The sequence below is a fragment of the Macaca nemestrina genome, chromosome 6 (genome assembly GCF_043159975.1).
Source record: "Macaca nemestrina isolate mMacNem1 chromosome 6, mMacNem.hap1, whole genome shotgun sequence".
Classification (NCBI taxonomy): Eukaryota; Metazoa; Chordata; class Mammalia; order Primates; family Cercopithecidae; genus Macaca; species Macaca nemestrina.
The window spans coordinates 26030258-26046178 of record NC_092130.1 but is presented as its reverse complement, the minus strand read 5'-3'; the positions used below and the strand labels follow the sequence as shown (position 1 = coordinate 26046178).

At 44.6% G+C, this 15921-nt stretch overlaps 1 protein-coding gene and 1 long non-coding RNA gene across 4 annotated transcripts in view; one reads left to right on the top strand and one right to left on the bottom strand.

The window, feature by feature from the left end:
- LOC139363729 (uncharacterized) overlaps positions 1–10445 on the bottom strand; it is an 83082-nt gene extending 72637 nt beyond the window's left edge. Inside the window, exon 1 of the long non-coding RNA XR_011624558.1 lies at positions 10265–10445. This is a non-coding gene — a long non-coding RNA (uncharacterized lncRNA). The remainder of the gene's footprint in view (positions 1–10264) is intronic.
- LOC105482624 (polypeptide N-acetylgalactosaminyltransferase 10) overlaps positions 1–15921 on the top strand; it is a 274728-nt gene that overhangs the window by 195628 nt on the left and 63179 nt on the right. The gene's annotated exons all lie outside the window — the stretch shown is intronic.

The window sequence follows — 15921 nt, the reverse complement described above, 5'->3', positions numbered from 1 at the left end:
TTTCTGAGGATTGTGATGCAGCCAGTTCTGGGACCCTGAGCTGAGAAACTCTGCCTTCAGATGTTACTGCTGATAGAAGCTCTCAAGAGATATTTGATGAGAACAAATACTGAGCGATGAGAGCAGTCCCCTCATTTTTCAGTAGGGAAACTGACACCCAGAGAGGGGAAAGCTCTCCTTCAAAGCCCCACGGCAGAGATGCTGCTGACATCTCTGGCCCGTTGTAAGGATCAAATGAGATAATAGATGGGAAAGCACTTTGGAAAGTATTCAGCACTCTATAAATGCAAGGAGGCACTATTATTTTCAAGTTGGGCCGGCCTTGTGACAGAAATGGCTTAGTACTTTCTCTCTAAATTACCATGATCACCTGTGTGAGGCCTCAACCAAGCCCATAACTCTAAATTCACCAGGCATGGAATAAATTCCTCCTGAAATGTCCAATAAAAATATATTTTATAGAAGAATGTGCTTGAGGCCCTGCCTGGTCCTCAGTCAGAAGTTTCCTTTTTCTGTTGCCTGGCCCCATCAATTCTGGGGGAAGATCACATCTCCTCCAACCTCGGGTACCTGCTTAAAAAGCCCTGCTTTCCAGCAGGTGGACTTCTGGCCTTTCTTGGAACATGTAAAACTCATCCATGAACATTTTTGCCCTCAGAATGCTTCCGCCATATCAGCCCACTTCTAACATCTTTGTGGCTTTGGACATGGGAAAGCTGAAATCAGGGCACCCCAGGTCTTAAAGTTCCTTTAGTTCAGAATACTCAGTGGCTTGGGTTTGCTGCAAGTGTCCTTCGAGGCCAGGTTGCTGATCCTGAAGGCTACCTCTGTGCCTGTGTGTGTGTTTGTCCTGCTGTGTCATGATTAACTGGATAGCTTTTAGGAAAGCGTTTCCTCATATTGAATTAGAATCACACTCCTTGCAGGGTTCATCAGTGGGGTCTGCATCTATCCTGATCTTCCCATGACTCCCTCCAGGTTTTAGAAGACCCTGTTTGTATCCAAGTCCATAAGTTCCTTCCACCACAAAATACATTTCTTTCTTTTCTTTTTTTTTTTTTTTTTTTTTTTTTTTTTTTGCAACAGGTCTCACTCTGTCGCCCAGGCTAGAGTGCAGTGGCAAGATCTCTGCAGTGGCTCACTGCAGCCTCCGCCTCCTGGGTTCAAATGATTCTCCTGCCTCAGCCTCCTGAGTAGCTGGGATTACAGGCGTGCGCCACCATGCCCAGCTAATTTTTGTATTTTTAGTAGAGACGGGGTTTCACCGTGTTGGCTAGGATGGTCTCGATCTCCTGACCTCGTGATCCGCCCACCTCGGCTTCCCAAAGTGCTAAGATTACATGCGTGAGCCACTGCACCTGGCCAATAAATTTCTAAAAAACGTGATGGTAGACTGAGTTCAAGAACAGATATTCTGCTTCTATTCACATTTCAACCTTTATTTTTAAATATTTCTTCTACACTACTACGGATCCTATCTCTTAGCAAGCCCTCCACATGCAAAACCTCAAGTTCAGGTATTTGCAAGTTACCCACACACTAAGTCTATTTTTAAATCTAGAAGAAATCAAGGCTTTCCACTGATGTTAGAAAGCCGAGTGTTCCCAGGCAGCATGACTTCAGAGTTCAGGGAATTTCTGCACCATTTTCAGGAATCTTCACCCAACCTGTACATTTTAGAGATGAGAATATACGTTTAGCAACTTCCTAAGGTTATATGACTGGTTAATGACAAGTCCTGCTCCACCTTCAGGGAGCACCTGTTGCTGGCCAGGCATAGCTCTGACAAGCTGCCAGGCCCCTCCAAAAATCAGGCCCACAGTCATAGCCCCCCAGTCCAGGCTGTCCCCAGTGGGCATGCTGCAGTGGCAGGACCGCCCACATGCTCAGAAGGCAAATCTGCCAGCAGCAGGTGTGGACACTCTAGTTGGGTCCTTTTTTGTTCCTTTGCTGACTTAACATAATGAGCCAAAGATGCATCAAAACTCATCCTCCCCCAACCCCCACATATAATTGAGGGATAATTGACAAGTAAAAATTGTGTATATTTAAGGTATACAATGTGATGATCTGATGTTTGTATACATTGTGAAGTCATTACCAAAATCAAGCTAATTAATGTGTTCATCACCTCCCATAGCTATCTTTTTTGTGGTGAGAATATTTAAGATCTATTCTTTTAGCAAACTTCAAGTACATAATACATTATTATTAACTACATTCACCATGCTGCACATTAAGTCTCCAGAACTTATTCATCTTTGAACTGAAAGTTTGTACCCTTTGACCCACATCTCCCTATTTCCCCCACCCCAAGCCCCTGAAAATCACCATTCTGCTCTGTTACTATGAGTTCAACTTTTTTAGATTCCTCATATGAGTGAGATCATGCAGTATTTATCTTTCTGTGTCTGGCCTATTTCACTTAGCATAATGTCCTGCAAGTTCATCCAGGTTGTCACAAGCAGCAAATTTCCTTCTTCGTTTTTTTTGTTTTTTTTTTTTGGACAGAGTTTCACTCTGTTGCCCAGGCTGGAGTGCAGTGCCCCAATCATGGCTCACTGCAACCTTGACTTCTCTGGGCTCCAGCAATCCTTCCACCTCAGCCTCCTAAGTAGCTGAGACTACACAGGCCTGCACCACCACACCCGGCTAATTTTTTTTTTTTTTTTTTTTTTTGTAGAGCCAGGGTTTCACCATGTTGCCTAGGCTGATCTTGAACTCCTGGGCTCAAGTGATCCACCCACCTCAGCCACCCAAAGTGCCTGCGATTACATGCATGAGCTACCATGCCTGGCTATTTCCTTCCTTTTTAAGGCTGAATAATATTCATGTGTGTGTGTGTGTGAGACAGAGAGAGAGATACGCACACATCACATTTTCTTTTTTCATCTATTGATGGACACTTAGGTTGTTTCCATATCTTGGCTATTGGGAATAGTGCTGCAATGAACATGGCAGTACAGATATCTCTTAGGGATAGTGATTTTATTCTCTTTGGCTATATATCCAGAAATGAGATCGCTGGATCATATGGTAGTCCCATTTTTAATGTTTTGAGGAACCTCCATACTGTTTTGCATAATGGCTGTATGGAAAATATGAACCAAAGCTCATTCTCGAGTAACATTTCTTGACTAGTGCATTCAAGTATCTGCCCTGTCTTTACATTTTAGCTAATTGCTAACACAACACATGCAGTACATACTTTTAGCAGGACTGAACAACATGTTTAGTCATCTAACAAAGGCATTTCGTCTCATGACAACTTTTTTGGACATACTTCAATGTGCTGTGTCTATAGCTAACTTAATGACAGAAGCTGCCTTGGCAGTACCAGTACCATATAACCAAATGTTATAACCAGCAACTCTCCTATAGGTAGTACTGCTTTGGTAGCAGTGTAAATCACAGTAGTGCTAATTTTTTTGTTTTAAAGAGGCTAAATGCAAGATTTAAACCTTAACTTGTTTGGGCTTTGACTCCTTATGTTCTTAGAACACAAGCTTTAGTCAGACAGCAGAGTGACCTTGGGCTAGTACTTAACCTCTCTGTGCCTGATTGAGTAAAACTGGGCTACTTTCTCAGAGTTTTACAGATTAATTGAGACATTTTGTGTAGAGAGCTTAGAACAGTGTCTGGCTCAGAGCATCCATCAACCTTGATACCATAACATTCCTTGCTAGGAAATTCTGTGTTTATTCATCCCTGCTCTTTCCTTCATCCTCCTTTCTAGTTCCACATTGAAGATCCTAAACTTAAACGATCATTAATAATGATATATGAGAACAGTAATAAATGTCATCATTTATTAACACTTAATATGTGCCAAGATCTGTTCATTTATGATCTCACTGAGTCCTGTGAGGTTGGCATTGTTGTCTGGCGTTGTCTGATATACAACAGTGCCAACCTCACAGGACTCAGTGAAGTGAAGCTGAGGATTAGGAAGGTGTGAACTAGACAAGTGCATGGCAGAGTGAGAATCCAAACTCAAATTTATTTGGATCAAGAGTTCAAGAGTGATACACTATTATGTATTACTTCCCGTTACCTCATATATGATGATAGGAATAACTTATAAGGATTTTTTTTTTTTTTTTTTTTTTTTTTTGAGACAGAGTCTCGCTCTGTCGCCTAGGCTGGATGCAGTGGCGCGATCTCGGCTCACTGCAAGCTCCGCCTCCTGGGTTCACGCCATTCTCCTGCCTCAGCCTCCCAGGCAGCTGGGATTACAGGCGCCCACCACACGCCCGGCTAATTTTTTGTATTTTTAGTAGAGACGGGGTTTCACCGTGTTAGCCAAGATGGTCTCGATCTCCTGACCTCGTGATCCACCCACCTCGGCCTTCCAAAGTGCTGGGATTACAGGCGTGAGCCACCGCGCCCAGCCTTTTTGTTTTTTTTTTTTTTTTTTTTTAGACAGGATCTTGCTCTGTCATTCAGGCTGAAATGCAATGATGTAATCATAGCCCACTGCAGCCTCAAACTCCTGGGCCCAATCAGTCATCCCACCTCAGCCTCCTGAGTAACTGGGACTATAGGCATGCACCACCACACCCAGCTAATTTTTAGTTTTTAGTAGAGACAAGGTCTCGCTATGTTGCCCAGGCTGATCTCAAATTCCTGAGCCCAGGTAATCCTCCCGCCTCTGCCTCCCAAAATGCTGGGATTACAGGTGCGAGCCACCACACCCAGCCTACTTCTAAGGATTTAATGCCTTATGTTTTCTTCATTTATTTATCATAGAAGCATTCAGTCTTCGCACTTTGACTTTGAAAATCAGGGACCAGGTTGAGCCAGAGAAAATATTCACCTATCAGGAGAAGGAATGAAAAACCAGACATTTTTCTACTTGGTTATCAGTCCCCACGGTTGATTTGCTGAGAATTTTGTCCCCTCTAAAACAGAGTGTGATTTTCTTTCCCTTCGACCTTCATGCCACTGGAAAATTTTAAATTATTCAAGATATTGAAGGTTTATTATCTGCTGGAAGGCTGTAATGTAATTGCAAGGTGTCATTTAAAGAACTGTCTGTCTGTGTGAACCACCTTGTTCTGAATACCTATCCTGCATAGAGCCAGAAGATGTATATTTATTTATCAGTGGTGGTTCATAGCTGCCTTAGATCAATCACATTATTCTTCCTCCACGGCTCAAGCCCCAAAATAAACAGCTGGTGATGTACAGAGCATTGAAATCATTTGTATATCATCAGTCACTTGTTTCTCTTCTGTTATTTGCATTTTGATGGAGAGCCATATGTTTGGGGGATTTCATTTTCATTACAGCCTTTGGTCACATTGTCCATTTGTAATACCGTCTTAGATATTAATTACCTCAGTCAGAGAATGGCCTTTCAAATATTATATCACCTCCATGTTGCGCTATTCATACTATAAAGCTATAAACGCCAGCTATTGTTTTATTCTTCCTTTTGACACCTGTTTCTCTATGGAGTGGTATTCTTTCTCAGAGTTTGTCATCAGTGATAAGAGAAAATATCTTTGTGTAGAGGGGTGGGGAATTATTATTATTTTTCCTCCATAAATACCTCATCAATTCAGTTCCTTCGTGGAGTAGAACATCCATTAGTGACTTTTCTAGGTGTTGGTATGAGAACAAGTAGACCAGCTTTGGCTCCAGCCCTACCAGTAAATAAATAGCTTTGTGATCTTGAGCAAATTACATCACTTCTTTGTGCTTCAGTGTCTGCATCTAGAAAGTATGGATGACTTCTAAAATCTTGTCAAGCTTTAAATCCTAGAATCCTAGGATGACTTTCTTCACTTCTTCCCTAGAGTTTAAGAGATGTAAATTGATAACTTTTCAATGTCTTAATTTTAGTTATATCTTTTTCTAAATCTTCTCCCTTACTGCGTAACTCTTAGATGATGTTTACTTTTTGTCACCTCCAGTGTGTCTGTCCCTCGGAGGCTTGTACCCTTTCTAATTTGCTATTTCAATTCAGCTTTGGAATAAGAAAGCCAGTTACTAGTTTTTCAGGTATTATCTAAAGTAAATAGATGGGTTAAATAGATCCTAAGTGGGTGGCTCAAGGCTCTCACTTGAGATTAGACTTTATGAGCAATGTTTAGTGGCCACAGAGACAGCAAACCCTTTGTTTATATTATTTTAAATAAAAATAATCAGGAAAGGCTTCCTAGATAGGTGTCATTGCCTCGTAAAGGAGGTTCCCTGGGCTAAGAGAACAGCATAAGCAAAAGCATCGAGGCAGGATGGTCTCTCCGCAGTCGTGAGCAGTGATTGTCAGGAGGCTGTACCTCCTGAGTTACTGTACCTCTGTCCTCCCTGCTGAGCCTGGAGATCATTTCCTGATCCCCAAGGAGACACATAATCTGAAAAAGGATTCCAGGTAGAAAGAGTAGTCTGGGAGATGTAATTTAAATTCTGAAATATCAGAATTTCCAGACACTAAAAAAATTTCTCCGGCCAAAGTGGTGTGTGCCTGTAGTCCTAGCTACTCAGGAGGCTGAGGCAGGAGAATAGCTTGAGCTGGCGAGTTTGGGACTTTAGTGCACTATGCTGATTGGGTGTTTGCACTAAGTTTGGCATCAATCAGGTGACCTCCTAGGAGGAGGGGACCACCAAGTTGCCTACAGTGGGGGGAACCAGCCTGGTTGGAAACAGAGCAGGTCAAAACTCCTGTACTGATCAGTAGTGGGGTTGTGCTTATGAATAGCCACTGCACTCCAGCCTAGGCGACATAGCAAGACCCCATCTCTGAAAAAAAAAAAAATTTTTTTTTAACTTTCAGTATGTTAGTGTTTATGAGTCAGTGGGAACAGACTATTTGAAATTAGAGCTGAGACCAGTAATGCAGGATGTCTGGTCACCATGGTTATCAGTTATAGAAGAACCATAAGCTCTGGTCCCTCCTGAATTCCAGGAACTGTGTTGTCTGTTACAGTAGCCACTAGCCACATGTGGCTATTCACATTTAAGTTAAAATTCAGTAAAATTAAAACTTCGGTTCCTCAGTCACACAAGCCACATTTCACATGCTCAGTAGCCATATGTAACTGAGACAGCACAGATACAGATCATCATAGAAAATTCTGTTGGACAGCCCTACTCCAGAGAGACAAGTGTGGGACACATGACACAGCCGTTAACACTTAGTTCCTGACTGCCTGCCTATGCAGTAGCCATTTTTTTGTTTCTTTACTTCTCTAATAAACTTGCTTTCCCTTTAGAAAAAAAAAAAAAAAAAAAAATGTAGTCCCCGTAGAGCTGGAGGCACTGAGAATGGGATGGGGGGCAGTGGTTGTTTTATAATGTCAGGACTTGCTCTATTCTTCACCATGGCTGGGGCATGGTACAGGACCCTGGGTCCACAGTCCATAGCGCAAATGTCCATTGCAACCAGTGCAGGAAAATAAACTCACTCCTACTCTGCTAGTGGGAGTATAAATTAACAGTCCAAACTGGCAGTTTGTATCAAAACACCTTATATGAGCATATCCTTTGATCTAGCAATTCCATCTCTAGAGATTTTTCTAAAAAGACAATCGAAGATAGTTAAATCGATGTATGTGCAGGGTTATTCACCATAATGTGGTTTAGCATACAAAAACCAATGGAAATAGCCAGTAGTATGCTGGTAAAAGTTAACAACAAGCTGGAGTGAAGGGGAGGAGCCCTGGTTTGTTGCATTTGCCGATTTCTGTGGCATTAAAAACCCCACTTTTGCTGATTTCAAGCTACCAATGGAACAGAGCTGGGAAGAGATGTTCACAGTTGCTTCTTGTAAGCCTGTGCAAGCTCGCTCCCGCACACCACTAGCAAATAGCCTAAGTGTCTGAAAAAAGGAGACCTAGTCAGTAAATCGTGGTAGAAAATTCCATGAAACCATTAAAAATATGCTGTAAGCCAGTGGTTCTCAAACTTGAGTGTGCACCAGAATCACCAGGAGGACTCGTTAAAACCTAGTTTGCTGGGTCTCCCCACTTGGAGTTTCTGATTCAGCACGTCAAGTCTGGCTGAGAATTTGCATTTCTAACAAGTTCCCAGGAAATGCTGATCCTGCTGGCCCTGAATCTATACTTGAAGAACTACTGTTGTAAAAGAAACTTTGATGACATAATAATTACCAAAAATATCCCATGTTGTGAGTATGTATGTATGTATGAAAATAATAGCTACACTGATTGAATTCGTGTAGTGTGACAAGTGCTATGCCAAGCAACTGATGTGTATCACGTTGTTTATTCCTCACTACTATGAAGAAAGTAATGTTATTGTTATCCCCATTTTACATACAAAGAAACTGAGATTTAGAGAAGTGGGGAATCTTCTCCCACGCATCTAGTGGGAGGTGAGACAGGATTTGAACTTGGCAGCTGACCTGAGGGCCTGCCCTCTAACCACTCTAGTGTGCAGCCTTGTGTCCACTCATCTGGGGCTCACCTAGGGCAGTGCCACACTGAAACACAACCAGATTCCCATGGTTATTTCTAGGTGACTAGGTGATCGAATCACAGAAGATTTCTGTGTTGTACTGCTTGCTTGTACGTGTTTTCCAAATTTTCTACAATACAATATTTTTATAATCAGAAAAAATATCCAACATAGTAAACATGATACATTGGAAAGGCCATTGTGACTTTGGTTCACTGTGCACACACCTTGTTCCTGGCTCCTTTGGTTTGAGTGGCTTCCATTCCTCTGTAACCCACAGTCCAGCTTGACTCTGCTCAGCCACTAGCATCCGTTCACCACTTTAGACTTTACGAAGTTTTCACTTTGGGTACCTTGCCTGATCCCCACAGCAATCCTATGGGTTAGGCCATCTGACTGCTTCCACTTTATAGATGAGGCAACTGAGACTTTAATAAAGGAAAATGACTTGCCTGAGGTTACACACCTAAATAGAGTGATTTCCCTTCAGTTATGACTCATTTTCTGGTTCCTGTTCCTAGTTCACAGTGTAATTCAATGGCTACCATTTATTACACTTACTTTGTGCCAGGTATTTTACTTACTGCATTTTAACTTTGCAACAACCCCAACAGGAAGACATTATCATCACTTTTTAGAGGTGAAAATGAGAGTCACAAAGGCTACATGCCCTGTACAGGGATGCACAACCAGTTGATGATTCCAAAGCCCACTGATTCACTTAAGGAATATTTATGAAATACGGACTCTGTATCTGTTTACCAGATACCTGAGTTTCTAGCGTTGGCCATTCCTGGCCTGACTCTGTACCCAGCACCCTGACCTGGACCTCAGGGACTGTTCCCAGGCAGGGCTCACAAGGGAAGGCTCGCTCAGCCACCCCCGGCTCCAACCACTCTTCCACACCCCAAACTCAACACGGCCCACTGGTAGGAATAACTGAGTGCTGGCAGCCCCTCCGCCAGTGGACATAAAGTTCACCTGTTTCATTTGGGTTTCCACCTGGGGATCCTGGCCCTAGATAAAGTGCTTACTATGTCCCAGGCATAGTTCTGAGTGAGTTACCCTCACATCTCAGTAATTCTTCACAGCAACCTTATAAGGGAGGTATAATATTATCCCCATTTTGCCCATGAAAACCCTGCAGCTGGGAGAGGTTAAGTAATTGGCCCAAGATCACACAGCTAGTAAACGGAAACTGGGAGCGTCCCTGGGCTGGGTGGGCCCCAGGTCCCTACCACTGCTTTCTACCGTCTTGCCCCCAGAGGTCTTTGCCTGTCATTCAGGCAGAGAGGAATTGGCCTTGGACCTGTCCCTGTCCTGTGACTTTTTTTTAAATTTTGTCAACTGCATGTTTGTTCATGCAGAGGCCCATTTAGTAGTGTGTAATGCTGCAGAGTCTTTTAAGTTGTGTTAATTGAGCAAAGCCCACTATGAATGGCAGAGATACTGGCCGGTATACCAATGGGAGGTTGGCCAGATGGAAGAAGGTGAGCCCTTCCAAGGGCCTGAACGTTTTAATGCAGCTGCCTAGGACATTGTATTCGCTTTTTTCGGTTTAAGAAACCTTGACCACCCCGCGGTCTTGCACTGAGACATGGCTATGGCAGGCAAGAAATTTTCACAGGGCGCCCAACTCAGGTGGACAAAGATGTAAACTTTTTACATAGAATGCAATTTCCTTCTGTCGCAAGCTCTGTGTCATCTGAAGGGGAACTTGGATCCAGGAATCCTTACCAGCTCTGACCTCTTCCCCGCTCCTCTCTAGTAACTGCCCGCTCCCCAAGCCCGGGAGAGTTTGCAGTCCAGGTACTGATGAGGCCTCGGAGGGCCGGTTACTTACTCAGCAGATGTTCCTTCACATGGATTGCTGTGTCAGGACCTTGGTTTTTGCTGAAAACTTTTGTTTGTTTTGTTTTCTGATGTTGATTATGGCTTTCATCTCTGGGGGCAGTGGAGTTCAAGGTGAATTCTGTTTATGTTTTGGGTTGTGGTGGAGCTAGTGAAGCAGCAATTATGAGCGAAAACAGATTGCAATGACACCACCACCCCCAAAACAACCTTCTAAATATTACCCTACCATACTCAATTTAATCATTAGCCAACCCCCGGCTAAGGTTCTCCCAGGGGAAACATTTTCCACACCACCCAGAGGAGTGGAGCAAAGCTGCAAAAAGGGCTTTTGTCCTCAGCACCCCACCTTCCAAGGGGAGCACAACTCCCTGGAGTCACTGTGGCCAGTGGGAAGGAATAAGCAACATCCCTCAGGCGCATTGGGTGGAAGGGAGGGCTAGACCACTGAGCCGGGCTGTCTGTGTCGTTCTTTGCTGAGCCCTTTCCACAAACCAGGCCTTGGGCTAGACTTTAGGGATACCTTGATGAACAAGAAGACACGGGCCCTGCCCTAAGGGCCTGAGATTCTATCGCAAAATGAAGTCTATGCTGCAAGAGAATAGGCAACAGGCAGTGGAAGTTCGGAGAAAAGAGTGATTCATTCCCTGTCACTTTTCCTCCTGGCAAACTCCTGTTCATCCTTCTGGACCAAACTCAAGAGTCCCCTCCTCTGTAATGCCTTCCCCATCTCTTGTCCTCAGACAGGGAGCAGCCTTACCTCCCTCTTCCCCCTCACTGACTCCCAGCTCTCATGTGGCACCTGCCCTTGCACTTCCATGCTGACCCTCCCACAGACCATGTCGTAGTTACTTCTGTGTCCCGGTACTCACCACAATGCTAGATGCATAGCGACATCATTAAGTGTTTGTTGAATTAATGAATAGGTATGAGAGCACCTTTGAGGACTTGAATCGCAACCCACCAGCACTCTGTATTCTAACCTACCATTCCCTAGCATTGTGAGATACTGTGGGCTGGGATGTGCTGTAAGAGTGTCACAAGTAATTTTGTGATCATTCCAAAAGCATCAATGTTTGTGAATGATTTACTTTTATCTTACAAATTAGATCAAATGTATGGTTATTCTTTGTCATAGTTAAGCCTGTGTCCTCTAGAAAACAGAGCCTAAGGAAGGATTAAGTCACTGACAGTTTATTTGGGGGAGGGGAGTGTGAGCCTGAGACAGTGACGATGAGGATAAAAGGGAAAGTGATTCAGGAAAACTCAAGGGATGACTGCAGCTTCCTCTTCACAGTAGTGCCAGCATCCAGCAGGTGTGCTCTCGCAGCATAGGGGCGCTGCTCTAGTAGCTCACCAGGGGGAACAGCATCTCGGAGGAGTCCATAGAGGAGAGAGAAGAGGAAGTTTTTCTACCTGCTTGTCTCTCGTCTCCTCCTTCCGATTGGTCATAGTCCGAACTGACTTCCCAGTTGTGTCATCCAGTTCTTTGGTGGCTCCTCAGAAAGCCACATCCCATGCCCCAGTGTACTGTGTGATGTTTCATCTGAGTCTCTCTTTGACCTGATTCAGGTGAGATGCTGGGGCATTGGGGTAGGGGGGTATTGTTGGGGAGAGGAGACAGTTAAGGACATTGCAGAAGGCACACAGCTTTGTGTCTAGTATGTCTTTATATCATGACACTCACACATCTGCCTGTGCTTTACTGGGTGGGAGAAAAAGAGATGCCATTATAGCTCTTAGAGCCCCGGGCATGGGAACTGTACGTGACCCTGGGTATATCCGTGGGATCCTGTCACTTCATGAACATCATCAGTCATACGTGTTTTCATCTCAGCTCCAAGTCCATCTGATAAATTGGATATTGCTTTTGCTTATCTAATTCTCATCTCCCCAGCCAGACTCTCAAGGCGTTGTGGTACTGTTTGTGCATTGTGCTGAATTATGACATCCACATGATAGATGTAGAATGCCCCTTTGAAATGTATCGCACACACGCTGTCTGTCTTGCACACTGTAGAGCTGGGGTTGGACAGATGAGGGGTGGATGCTGCTGCAGGACAGGGCTCAGTATCTGCCCTCCCAAGGTCAGGCCTGACATTGCCAGGAGACAGAGAATGGGGCCCCACCTTCCTGTCCAACCACCCTTCCCGCTCCTCCCCCATCACTCTCTCTCATCATCACACATGCTTTCATGGCCCAATGCCTATCTGTTTATCTGCCTCCTGACAGTCTCACTCATCCTCAAGGCCCAGGGCAATCAGGCCCTCTGCCCTCTGTGAAGCCTTCTCTGATGCTCTGGCCCAGCCCTCTTCCCTGGAGGTCCTGGAGCTTGAATGGTTGGCCCTTCGTTATTTGCTCCCCCTCCCATTCCGGGCCTGGCCCTGCCTCTCCAGCTCAGGAGGGAGCCAAGGAAGGGCCAGGGCCAGGTCCAGTGGGAGTAAGCATGCCTTAGAGCTCATTGGCGATACCAGCACTCGCCAAAAAGTAACATGTTTGAGGCAGCAGCTGCCATTGCATGTCAAAGAAAGAAGTGATTTTTTTTTGGTATCCTATTTATGGAGAATCTCTGATGCCAGTATTACTCCTCTCCCCATTAGTAAATTTGTTTGCTCCCATTTTGCAGATGAGATATCTGACATGCTGGGGCTGAGTGACAAAACACATCAGCCTGCCTCCAGGCACCATCCATCATTTGCACTGTAACTACAATCCAGTGAACACATTTTAGACATGAGGACATTGGCACTTAGTAAGGATACATGAGTAGCCTAAGGTCACATGGCAAGTTTGAGGCAAGGCTCACCGGACCTAGAAGCCAGGTCTACACCAAGGCACCTACCTCCCACACTGTACCTCCCAGCCCCTCCCTCTTCCAGGTCACAGACCCAGTACCTGGCTGCCACTGTCAGACATTTGGCTCCATGAAGGAGACAGCCTTCATTTCCTGAAAGCCTCTGTTTTGGTATTTAGAATGGGAATGAATTCTCAAATTGAATTCATTTCATCTTCGGTGGAATCAGAAAGGTGTCTCCAGCTAAAAAGATTATGTCTGCAATTACAGATCTGCCGACTGCATCAACTCTCTCTCCCTTTGTGTGCTAAAGACCCTTCAGCATACGCAGCTCTGGGGTGATGCCAGGATTCCATTTGGAGACTTCTGTACCCGTTGCTTTTGTGTCTTCCCATCTGCATGTGAGAGGAAATACATAGGGAACTCTTAAAAATTGATGCTTATTTTGGGGAAAGCAAGGAGACAGTGAAGCAGGGTACTGTGAGGGCTGGGGGCTGGGTATGAGAAAGGCTCTGGGAGAGGGATCTGAGGTGTGGCAGAGCTGGGGGAGGGAGCCCCAAGTCTCAGGCTTGTCTGCCACAAACTTGCTGGTGGCCCAGGAAGCCCTGCCCTCTCTGGTTCATAATTTCACCATCTGTGATATGGAATGGCCTACATTTGTGCTTTTCTAGCTTTTTTCCTTTTTTCAATAGTAAAAACTTTTTTCAAAATAAATCTTACCCAAGAACCTGATGCAGAAAAAATTGTAAAGGATGCCTACTCCCCTTGAAGGTGGGAGAAGGGAGACCCTGGGAGAACCTGAGCTGGACTCCAGGGCTCCAGGGTGTACAGGGTGCAAACCAGTGACCTATGCAGTTTCTAAGGTCCCTCATTAGGGAGGAAGGGCCAGCAGGGCTAGGCCCAGATAAAGAGGGCTGCAGAGGCCGAACCAACAAGGACCTTGGGTTGTGAGGGATCCGTTATCATGCCTTTGACCAGTGCTTCTCAAATGAGGGTTCACTGCACCCAAGAGGTAGACAGGAATTTTACCCATCTTTTTATTTTGATTTTTAGTGTCTTAAAAGATTCTTTTACCAACTATGATACGCCTCTTTGTGGTGAAAATTCACAATTGAAAGACAGAAACTTTGGTTTCTTTGATTAGTATTTCTTAGATACATTCCTGGGTATGTTTATAGAAGAGGCCACAATATTTTTTTTTTCTTTTAAAGGGGACTGTTTATTACTTACATTTGGGAAACACTGGCTCAACCCATCCCAGAAAAACTGCTGAGTGAGCAAATTTTGGTAGCAAGGAGGGTCTGGTGTAAGGAAGCTGCCGGAAAACAACAGCCTGCAAAGATGATTACAAGGTAGGGGTTAAGTGCAGGAAAGCCAAGGCTACAGATGGAGATGTACATCTGGGCCCATTCCTATGAAATATAGAAACCAAGCAACACATCTGTAACTATAGGTATATATGTAGATTTTTTTAATGCTTGGAAGTATATATATCAAAATGTTAATAGTGGTCTGAGTAGTAGAATTACAGGTGGTTTTTACTGTCTTCTTTTTTCCAATCCATTAAACGCCTTTGGTCTTAGAGAACTCCATTTGGTGAATTACTCCTCCTTTGCTCTAGGTCATAAACTTCTGGCTTTGAAGAGTTTATGTTCCTTTCAAGGTGCTGGAAACAGCCCCATCAACCTCCTTATTTGGCCTTCAAAATAATTTTTTAAAATCTGATTGAATTGCCAATATGAGAACTCCGATAAAAATCTGCTTCTCCAGTTCTCATGATATCACCTCCGAGACCTCATTCCCACAAGGCCACAGTTGGGTTTGCAGGCTTCCCTATGGCCCATTTCCCACGTATCCCTTAGCTGCCTGGCCCTGGGAGTGTGTGAGCCCCTCTTCTGCTCGCAGGACTCCCAGTCCTCCAACCTGGAGAGGGGTGGGCCTTAAGCATCCCACAGGGGCCGCTCCCTATGTGAGCCGAGGTGGACATTTGACTCACCCAAGGCTCAGCATGCTCCAAAATTTCTTCATGGGAAGGGTTTAGGGATGACAACTGGGTGGAAGAGAGGGCTTTGCACAGTACTTTACATAAAATGAATGGGGAAAGAAAACCCCAGAGTGGTCAGGCAGAACCTCCTCTAACTACATCCTCATTAATTACTGAATATTACACAAAAAACATCAGTGAGGTATTGGTACCTCTACCCGGCAGTTCACATTTCTGAGAAGGCCAAGTGAAAAACACTCTTTACCATTTTTCTCCCTTAATAAAGCCCATGGAACACGGGGAGGGAATTGTGTGCAGCACAGTTGGAGGCCTTATCTGACCTTGATAAGGGGAAGGAATGGGTTTTGAAATGTTCTGCATGGAGGGACGTGTCTCTAGTAAATGCAAATTGGGAAAGTAGGGTCTCCTTGGCGGCTCCAAGGCTGATGCCATTTTTCCTGGCTTAGAGTAACAACAACAATAATAATAACAATCGCCACCAACAAATATAAATGCTTGGTCTGTCCCAGTCACTGGGCCTGCTGAGCCTTCTGATATCACCTTATATCGTCCTAACACCCAGTGGAAAAGGCTTCTATTACTATTCCCACTTTGCAGATAAGGAAACTGAGGCTTAGAGAAATTTAAGTAGCTTGGCAGAGCTTGCTGGTCTGTTGGAAAAGTAGACATTCCACTTAAGGCTGGCTGCTCTTAGAGCCTCTCTCCCACACACTGTGCTACCTCCCACTCCTCCTGTGTGCCCTCTTCCACTGTCAACAGCCAGTAATGACGGTGCTCCCACTCTCTGCATCTTTAAGCACACTTCAGGACAAACATCCTGCCTGGCAAGCAGGAGCGGGATTACTGCCCC